At 36.1% G+C, this 10,606-nt stretch overlaps 2 long non-coding RNA genes across 2 annotated transcripts; both read left to right on the forward strand.

Annotated features, from left to right (window-relative positions):
- Positions 1-2,629: 2,629 nt before the first annotated feature.
- On the forward strand, positions 2,630-5,346 carry LOC131002242 (uncharacterized). The gene is made up of 3 exons (XR_009094217.1): positions 2,630-2,824; positions 2,922-2,987; positions 4,407-5,346. It is a non-coding gene; the product is annotated as an uncharacterized LOC131002242 (long non-coding RNA).
- A 1,381-nt stretch (positions 5,347-6,727) lies between these two features.
- On the forward strand, positions 6,728-9,444 carry LOC131002241 (uncharacterized). Its single transcript, XR_009094216.1, has 3 exons — positions 6,728-6,922; positions 7,020-7,085; positions 8,505-9,444. It is a non-coding gene; the product is annotated as an uncharacterized LOC131002241 (long non-coding RNA).
- The last annotated feature ends 1,162 nt before the right edge of the window (positions 9,445-10,606 follow it).

Genomic DNA, 10,606 nt, shown 5'->3' on the forward strand with positions numbered 1-10,606 from the left:
TTTTAACTTAATGACTATGATTGATATGAACATTTGGCAGTAAACTACGTGGTGCACGAGTTGGTGCAGCTGATTTAAGAGGTGGGATATCATTAGTATTAGCCGGTTTAGCTGCTCAAGGAGTTAATCAGGTTAGCAGAATTTCATATATTGACCGAGGTTGAATAGTTGTGGTAATGATATATGTTGGAGGGGTTGGTGTAATAGTGTAGTGATTCGACTATTTATCGTGATCTAATTTCTCATAGTTCGTACTTATTTCTGTAATAATTCTCCAATTCTCGATGATTAAATACTCGTCGTATTTATCTAAATTAAATCCTCAGACTAGGGATTTAATACTTGAAAGTCGGAATTAATTCACGACTTAATATTTACTCATATAGTGTGAAGTAAATAAAATTATTATTCGCATGTGCTCAAGTTATAATTCTATCAACTTGATCTAAGTAACACGATTTTTTTTAAAATCGGTTATAAGCCTGGAATTTCTAATAATATTGATTGAATCCATCAATAGGTAAAATAAAGTCTCAAACATGTAACTAAACCAATAAATTTAATTATTGGTTTGATTCATGGCTGAATATTAAATCGCAGCTCTGTATCTCTTATACAGACTTTTGCTGAAATAATATTATCTGAATAAAATAGTCACAATAAATAATTAAAAGAATTTTATAACTAATGCACATGTTTAATCTAATATATATTTAAAAGAGCGGGGCATTACACCTTTATTTCAAGGACTTCAAAAAAACCCTCCTCCATGGACTTCTATCCATACTGACATTATCAAGAAAATAAAAATACAAGTTAAATCTTTACCCTGTCTAGGCATTCCTAAACCAGATGCTTTCATGATTATAGAAACTGATGCGTCAGACATAGGATATGGGGGATCCTTAAACAAAACATCTCATCTCATGCATCTCATGCATCTACATCCCTTTCAAAGAAAAATGAACAAGTTGTTAGATTCCATTATGGAATTTGGCTTGGACCACAAAAGAATTATTCTACAATCAAAAAGGAAATTATTGCCATTGTTCTTTGTATTTCAAAATTTCAAAGTGATATTTTTAATAAAAAATTTCTTTTAAGAATCGATTGCAAATCTGCTAAAGAAGTTTTACAAAAGGATGTTAAAAATATTGTTTCAAAACAAATCTTTGCCAGATGGCAAGCTATACTTTCAAGTTTTGATTTTGACATAGAATATATCAAAGGAGAAAATAATTCTTTACCTGATTTTCTAACCAGAGAATTTCTTCAAAATTCTACAGAAAAGCATGAGTCGATACAATCCAAATAATCCGAATCAATTCCAAGCCCTTGTTGAATTCCCAGAACTCCCATACTCTCAAATAGTCAAAGTTCCCGCACCTACTACTCCCGTTAAAGCTTCAACTTCAAAGACAACTATTTCAAAATTCAACCCTTCCAATACTTATTTTACCAAACCAAATGCTCAGAATATTACCTTGACAAAATTCACTACAACTCCAGATTTTGCAAAACTCAAAGATATTATTTTAAGGTACTTTCCAAAAGGATGCCAATGGTATTCTGACAATACTCAAAAGACTCAAATTTTCTATGAATTCATCCTTGTTGATTCAAATTCTATCGAACTTGTTCATACATATGATCCCAAAAATCCAGAAAGAATTTCATTCTCGAAATGTATCATCAAAAAGATCGTCCGTTCTGATGAATGGACTTTTCCTCATTCTGAAAGAGGATTTTCCAAAAAAAATTCACCAAAAGGATATTCCTATCCAGACTACAAAATGGCGTGGTTCAAAACCTTTTTCCTCAGACCCTTTGATCATTCATGGTTCTTTACTTTCCATTCGGAATTTTCAAAAACTTCATATCCAATTTGGTTTCTTGAATGGTGGATGGATTTCGGTCCATTACCCAATATCCTCCCTGCAGACGTCCATCAAGGATACGAGCATTACATTTCAAAAGCCCCAGGTCCTATGTACCTCAAAGATATTCAATTCTATTCGGAATTCAAAGTTCCCTGGATCTTTTGCTGGAGTTATGCTATTGCACAATTCCATCCATAACCATTACCCATGTCAATTATTAGGGAATTCAAAATTAAATGGTGGAAAAACTTCTCCACCAAGCTCTGCAATTTCAATGTTGTCCAGAAGTTTCTCCAGACAGGTGAAAAACCCAAATGGGAGAAAGCAGTTCAAGAAAATATCATTCCAGATCTTCCTTCCAAAGAAAAGAAGAAAGAATCAGTTCCTCTTTCTCAAAAACAAGTCAAGATGTTCCAACTCTTTGAAGAAGATCCCGTGTAACACCCCACCCATTTATATTAAGTTTAGAATTTAATTTAAACTTAGATTTAAGATGATTCACGCCGGATAAAAGAAAATGAATTTATTTTTAATTCCAACAAAAATGTTTTACAAAAAAACATTTGTAAATTTAGTTATTAAATTTATATGCATTACATATTTATTTAATTTAACATTTAGCATCTACACGAGTTATTTATTTAAGCGAACACTGAATGATTATTACAGTTTTCATTATATTTTATTTATTTCTTTTCCACTCACACTTTACACTACACTACACTACACGATATATTTTTTTTCCCCACCAATTTCACCCACTCTTCCACTCACACTTATAAGCTGACCCACTCTTCCACCCACACTTATAAACTGATTTCACCTATAAAAGCCTCCATCCTTTAACGCCTATTCATCCCAAAATCAATTCTTCTCATTGAGCTTTCTACTTAATTCAGTTTCCCAATCTTGAGCTTCTTCTCAATCATATTCTACAGCAGCTGGTAAAGAAATTCCTCCTACTTTCATTCTTATTCTCCATTCCTACTTTGACGTTACTTTGACGAAGCTTCTAACTATAATCTGTATTCTTTTCTGCAGAACAATAGAATAATCTCATAATAATTTCATAAAACAAAGGATCGCCTTTTACTCAACCATCGACTGGTAAACCCAAATCTTTCATGGTTATATCAAACACATCGACTGGTAAACCCAAATCTTTCATGGTTATATCAAACACAGCATAAACACCTATTTCACAGACAGTAAATTGGCATACATATATACACAGATAATCATCCTTCATACCAGAGACTTATACGGACTCTTATTAACCGATCGATTAAACAAGAAAATAGAAGAAACAAACAGAATGATACATATGCATATACAGAACAATCTGCATAATTTCTTTATTTTATATTTTTGAATGAAAGAGTCAACTTTCCATTGATTTGAGTGTTGGTGTAGCGTGAGTTCAGTTGGGGCAACGTTTTTGACGGCCATAGGCTGTCCGGAAAGGGGGGAGAGAAGAAGGCGGCGCCGCCGCCGCTGTAGACGACTGTGGTCGGCGGCGGTGGTTTCCCTGCTGCTGGCACGCTGTCTGTGAGAGGAGGAGCTACGGCACGGCGGCTCTCCCCGCTGCTGTCGGGCCAAGGAGAGAGAGAGAGACTCGAGGGAGATGGCAAGGCACGGCGGCAGCCCGTCTCATTTGCTGCCGTTGTCAGCCAGTTTGAGTGAAGGGGGGGGGGGAAGTCCAAGCGGACGCCGGAGTTCCAGGAGAGAGAAGCGGCTGCCTCGCCGGTTTGATGAGTGAGGATGAGGGAGAAGGGGGTGGTGGCGTGAACCGCGAGAGAGAGAGGGGGACAGAGCCTTGGGAGAGAGAGGTTGAGATATGTGATAGTGTGTGTGTGCGGCTGATGAGGGAGATAAGAGGATGGAGGTGTTGGGCTAGGGTGAGGGTTGGGCTTTGGGGTTGGGCTTGGTTGGGGAGTGGGCTTGGGTGTTGGGCCGGGGTTTAATTAAGTTTTGGGCTGCGAAATTTTATTATCAGTTGGGCCGGTTTTTATTTTATTAACAATTGGGCCTTTATTTTATTTATCAGTTGGGCTGATTAGTTTAATTCAGCTGGATCTTATTTTAAATATCATTTGGGTCAGTTATTATTTTAAACTTTGGGCTGTCTTGATTAATTTAATTAATTAATTGGGCTACCCTATTATAATTAATTGAACTATTAATTAGTTTGATTAATTATTTTCAAAGACTAGTTTTCATAATAATATTATATTATTATTATGTGCATATTTTAAGTAAATTACTTATTATATGCTAAGCATGATATGATTTGCATTATATTTTGCAATAGAAATATTTATGATCTAATTGGTTTTATTTATAATTCCAATTATTAAAGAAAGATGAGTAAGAATATTGTTGGTGTTCTTAACTCAAGAAAAATATTTTCAATTATTTATTCATTGAATTTTGAAAACCCGGCTAAGTGAATCATAGAATATTAAGCACTACACCATGACTTAAGATTAGCTTCACGAGACCTATTAAGAATAGAATTTCTTGTAGGCTTTGTGACCAGGGGGATTAGCGCTGCTTTCCCAAGACAGGTTTTTATGTGTATGATCTTCAGGCTTTGCCTATCCAGGTGGGCTTACTTTCCAAATGTACAAAGTATGATTGAGTTATTAAGCTCTAAATGTTTCAATGAAATGCAAATTGTTTATTTAATGTAATGAAAACTGTTTATCCAATAAAATGTTTATGTGCACTCTGCTCTGTTTAAGGCTCGCATAAGTTAATCGATCGAGGTTCTCTTATGACCTAACACGTTATTTGAGAATTGTGTACACCTATTAGCTGACTCGGTGGGTTGATCTCCATTCGGGCACTAATCATGTATGAGGCGTTATAAGGGTGCTCGACGGGATGTGTTCCGGAGCATTGGGTCCCAAATGGGAACTTGACTGGGTTACGCCCTCAGTTCAAGTAAAGCGGGAGATATGGATCCGTCGGTGGCTAAAAGGTCCGGGATCACAGCGAGTAACAGAAAGGGAGTGTGACATGTGCGCACAAATGAAAAATGTTTTAACATGCTTAGAAGTTATTTCATTTTAAAACCTTCTAAGTCATGTCAAGTATAATTGGATAAACTGCTCTTACGAAAATATGAAATGTTTATGAAAATGCATGCCCACTAAGTACATTAGTACTTAGCCCAAAAATACTTTCAAATGTTTTCAGGTTGGCTGGCTGGTGCTGACGGGACGGAGCTGAGGCTAGAGTTAAAATTCATATGTTAGACTTCCGCTGTAGCAATTACTCTTATACATCTTTTGTTTTCTCAACTTAAGATGACTTCATGTCGAGCTTAAATTTGAAATTCTACTTTTATGCTAATGAATGTTGGTTGTCAGAAACATGAAACAAAACTTGTGATCCAAAGGGGCATAGCCCGACTTTCTATCCTATTTCGGGTTTTTACAAGGTTGTTCCTTGTTTATTTCTATGAATTAGTTGCACCTCGATTATATTTATTCATTCAAGAATTGGGGTGTGACAGAATGGTATCAGAGCATGAGTTTTCTTTCATGTCTCTGATAACCATAAGTTTTTGATGTCGAGTCTAGAATAGTATCTCTAGACTTCTAAGAATTTCAGTAGCCCTCAGCTCGCCGTCACACTGCCGCAACTAAGGTATGATAATAAGTTTCAAAAATATATATGTATATTCAAAGTATTAAAATTTTCAAGAAAATGTGCGCCTTATATTTATGATGTTATGTGAATGCAAATTATCCTTCATGTTGTTATTTTGGGTCTCTGACTCATATAACTAAGCTCAATGTCGTGTTTGGGACTACCCGAACCCATAACGACTCAATGAATGTATTTCGTGTTTGGGACAACCCGAGCCCTTAACGAATCAATGTATGTATGTATGTATGGTCGAGTTAGATTCCTTGAATCTTTCCGGCATAAGCAAAGTTTTTCATGAAAGGGACATTTAATGTCCATATGACTCAAAATTTCAAAGAAAGCAAATATATGTATGTATGTATGTATGAATGATGAGAAAGTTTTATGTTATCATTTTAGGTTCACTGCCTATATGATTAGAATGATGGGTTCTTTTACAAATCGTTTGAGAACTACCCAAGAATGTCTTACGAATGTTAGTCGTGATAACACCGCTAGAACGACATAGAATGGACCTATATGATACCAAAGATTTATGATTGAAGTATTTAGTAGTAAGTGCTTTAAGTTAAAAGTTGAATTAGAGCCTTATAAGAGATAAGAAGTTGACATGATTGGGGGCGAAGCTCCCATTTGACTGAGTGATTCGTTTTGTTGGGTCTGGCCAGCCCACATAACTAAGATCTCGGTGATTGTCAATTAAGATTTTTACTTTGAGTAGAGTTTCATCCTAATGTATAGACTCACACTATGTAGTTGTCACAATAAGATCTTATTTTATCACGATAAGCACAACAATGACTAGAATGACTAGTATCACAAGCTAGAATACCAGATATGCAATTTCGAGGACGAAATTTTTATAAGGAGGGAGGAATGTAACACCCCACCCATTTATATTAAGTTTAGAATTTAATTTAAACTTAGATTTAAGATGATTCACGCCGGATAAAAGAAAATGAATTTATTTTTAATTCCAACAAAAATGTTTTACAAAAAAACATTTGTAAATTTAGTTATTAAATTTATATGCATTACATATTTATTTAATTTAACATTTAGCATCTACACGAGTTATTTATTTAAGCGAACACTGAATGATTATTACAGTTTTCATTATATTTTATTTATTTCTTTTCCACTCACACTTTACACTACACTACACTACACGATATATTTTTTTTCCCCACCAATTTCACCCACTCTTCCACTCACACTTATAAGCTGACCCACTCTTCCACCCACACTTATAAACTGATTTCACCTATAAAAGCCTCCATCCTTTAACGCCTATTCATCCCAAAATCAATTCTTCTCATTGAGCTTTCTACTTAATTCAGTTTCCCAATCTTGAGCTTCTTCTCAATCATATTCTACAGCAGCTGGTAAAGAAATTCCTCCTACTTTCATTCTTATTCTCCATTCCTACTTTGACGTTACTTTGACGAAGCTTCTAACTATAATCTGTATTCTTTTCTGCAGAACAATAGAATAATCTCATAATAATTTCATAAAACAAAGGATCGCCTTTTACTCAACCATCGACTGGTAAACCCAAATCTTTCATGGTTATATCAAACACATCGACTGGTAAACCCAAATCTTTCATGGTTATATCAAACACAGCATAAACACCTATTTCACAGACAGTAAATTGGCATACATATATACACAGATAATCATCCTTCATACCAGAGACTTATACGGACTCTTATTAACCGATCGATTAAACAAGAAAATAGAAGAAACAAACAGAATGATACATATGCATATACAGAACAATCTGCATAATTTCTTTATTTTATATTTTTGAATGAAAGAGTCAACTTTCCATTGATTTGAGTGTTGGTGTAGCGTGAGTTCAGTTGGGGCAACGTTTTTGACGGCCATAGGCTGTCCGGAAAGGGGGGAGAGAAGAAGGCGGCGCCGCCGCCGCTGTAGACGACTGTGGTCGGCGGCGGTGGTTTCCCTGCTGCTGGCACGCTGTCTGTGAGAGGAGGAGCTACGGCACGGCGGCTCTCCCCGCTGCTGTCGGGCCAAGGAGAGAGAGAGAGACTCGAGGGAGATGGCAAGGCACGGCGGCAGCCCGTCTCATTTGCTGCCGTTGTCAGCCAGTTTGAGTGAAGGGGGGGAGGAAGTCCAAGCGGACGCCGGAGTTCCAGGAGAGAGAAGCGGCTGCCTCGCCGGTTTGATGAGTGAGGATGAGGGAGAAGGGGGGTGGTGGCGTGAACCGCGAGAGAGAGAGGGGGACAGAGCCTTGGGAGAGAGAGGTTGAGATATGTGATAGTGTGTGTGTGCGGCTGATGAGGGAGATAAGAGGATGGAGGTGTTGGGCTAGGGTGAGGGTTGGGCTTTGGGGTTGGGCTTGGTTGGGGAGTGGGCTTGGGTGTTGGGCCGGGGTTTAATTAAGTTTTGGGCTGCGAAATTTTATTATCAGTTGGGCCGGTTTTTATTTTATTAACAATTGGGCCTTTATTTTATTTATCAGTTGGGCTGATTAGTTTAATTCAGCTGGATCTTATTTTAAATATCATTTGGGTCAGTTATTATTTTAAACTTTGGGCTGTCTTGATTAATTTAATTAATTAATTGGGCTACCCTATTATAATTAATTGAACTATTAATTAGTTTGATTAATTATTTTCAAAGACTAGTTTTCATAATAATATTATATTATTATTATGTGCATATTTTAAGTAAATTACTTATTATATGCTAAGCATGATATGATTTGCATTATATTTTGCAATAGAAATATTTATGATCTAATTGGTTTTATTTATAATTCCAATTATTAAAGAAAGATGAGTAAGAATATTGTTGGTGTTCTTAACTCAAGAAAAATATTTTCAATTATTTATTCATTGAATTTTGAAAACCCGGCTAAGTGAATCATAGAATATTAAGCACTACACCATGACTTAAGATTAGCTTCACGAGACCTATTAAGAATAGAATTTCTTGTAGGCTTTGTGACCAGGGGGATTAGCGCTGCTTTCCCAAGACAGGTTTTTATGTGTATGATCTTCAGGCTTTGCCTATCCAGGTGGGCTTACTTTCCAAATGTACAAAGTATGATTGAGTTATTAAGCTCTAAATGTTTCAATGAAATGCAAATTGTTTATTTAATGTAATGAAAACTGTTTATCCAATAAAATGTTTATGTGCACTCTGCTCTGTTTAAGGCTCGCATAAGTTAATCGATCGAGGTTCTCTTATGACCTAACACGTTATTTGAGAATTGTGTACACCTATTAGCTGACTCGGTGGGTTGATCTCCATTCGGGCACTAATCATGTATGAGGCGTTATAAGGGTGCTCGACGGGATGTGTTCCGGAGCATTGGGTCCCAAATGGGAACTTGACTGGGTTACGCCCTCAGTTCAAGTAAAGCGGGAGATATGGATCCGTCGGTGGCTAAAAGGTCCGGGATCACAGCGAGTAACAGAAAGGGAGTGTGACATGTGCGCACAAATGAAAAATGTTTTAACATGCTTAGAAGTTATTTCATTTTAAAACCTTCTAAGTCATGTCAAGTATAATTGGATAAACTGCTCTTACGAAAATATGAAATGTTTATGAAAATGCATGCCCACTAAGTACATTAGTACTTAGCCCAAAAATACTTTCAAATGTTTTCAGGTTGGCTGGCTGGTGCTGACGGGACGGAGCTGAGGCTAGAGTTAAAATTCATATGTTAGACTTCCGCTGTAGCAATTACTCTTATACATCTTTTGTTTTCTCAACTTAAGATGACTTCATGTCGAGCTTAAATTTGAAATTCTACTTTTATGCTAATGAATGTTGGTTGTCAGAAACATGAAACAAAACTTGTGATCCAAAGGGGCATAGCCCGACTTTCTATCCTATTTCGGGTTTTTACAAGGTTGTTCCTTGTTTATTTCTATGAATTAGTTGCACCTCGATTATATTTATTCATTCAAGAATTGGGGTGTGACATCCCGAGACAGCAAAAGAATATCTACAATTCATCAAGATGAAAAGAGAATCAGAAACAGAAGAAACCACCTCTGAAGGATCTTGTGCAGATTATGGAGGACCGTGTGAACAAGATCCCTTTGATTTCTGACTACCTGTTCATCCTATTCATAAAAATAAAAAGAAAAAAGAAGCAAAAGAAAAAGAAAGAAAACAAGAAAAATTCAAAAGAACAAAAAAGAAAAGAAAAAAGAAACAAAAGAAAAAAGGAAAAAGAAAAATAAAAAATTTTCAACTAACCTATCTCAATGCAGGAAGTTCAAGACTTTCGGAGCAAAACCATGGGATAATTGACGTTGGCCGACATCTTTTTCCCATCATGAGTCTCACTCAAGACTGTGGCACTCTTTTCAAAAGCAGCAGATGGCAGACAACTTTTGACTCCAATTAAAGACTTTCAAGGCACACAACAACTTTTGACTCCAATCAAAAAACTTTCAAGGCACATAAACACATTTTTCAAAAGCAGATGGTCCACTCAACTATTCAATTAGAGACTTTGAGGTATTTCCAGCCAATCTCCACTCATCAGTCGACAAAGACATCTAAAAGAAATCCTCTATATAACAGGATTGAATTTCATTTCAAGAGGTAGACAAAAATTGACGGAGCAAGTCATTTTCTAAACCTCCAAACCATTCCCTCAGTTTATAAAGCCTACTTTCTTGTATAATTTCTCTTTACGAATTCAAAATTTCTCTATATAGTCCTAGATTTTATTATATCACTCATTTTCAATTTTTATATTGCACTCAATACCATTATTAATTCCCTGGGTTAGGATTGGTATCAGAGCCATTCCAATATTATCTAGGAAAAGAGTAGGACTTTGCCTAGACTCTGTTTTACTGTTTAAATTTCAAAGCTTTATTTGGTCTATCAATTTAACGGTTTGGTCAGCCTTGTTTCGTTTGGTCAGCCCAAGTGAGGTGGTCCCGATTAGGTGGTCCCTGTTAAAATTGAATCGATCCATTAAAGCCTAAGAAATTTCATCAGTATTAATGGCATCCAGAATAAGAACTCTATTTTCCAAAAATAATAATGCGAATAATTCTGGTATTGTTCAATCC

The sequence above is a fragment of the Salvia miltiorrhiza genome, unplaced genomic scaffold (assembly GCF_028751815.1).
Source record: "Salvia miltiorrhiza cultivar Shanhuang (shh) unplaced genomic scaffold, IMPLAD_Smil_shh Hic_asm_8, whole genome shotgun sequence".
In the NCBI taxonomy this organism is placed as follows: Eukaryota; Viridiplantae; Streptophyta; class Magnoliopsida; order Lamiales; family Lamiaceae; genus Salvia; species Salvia miltiorrhiza.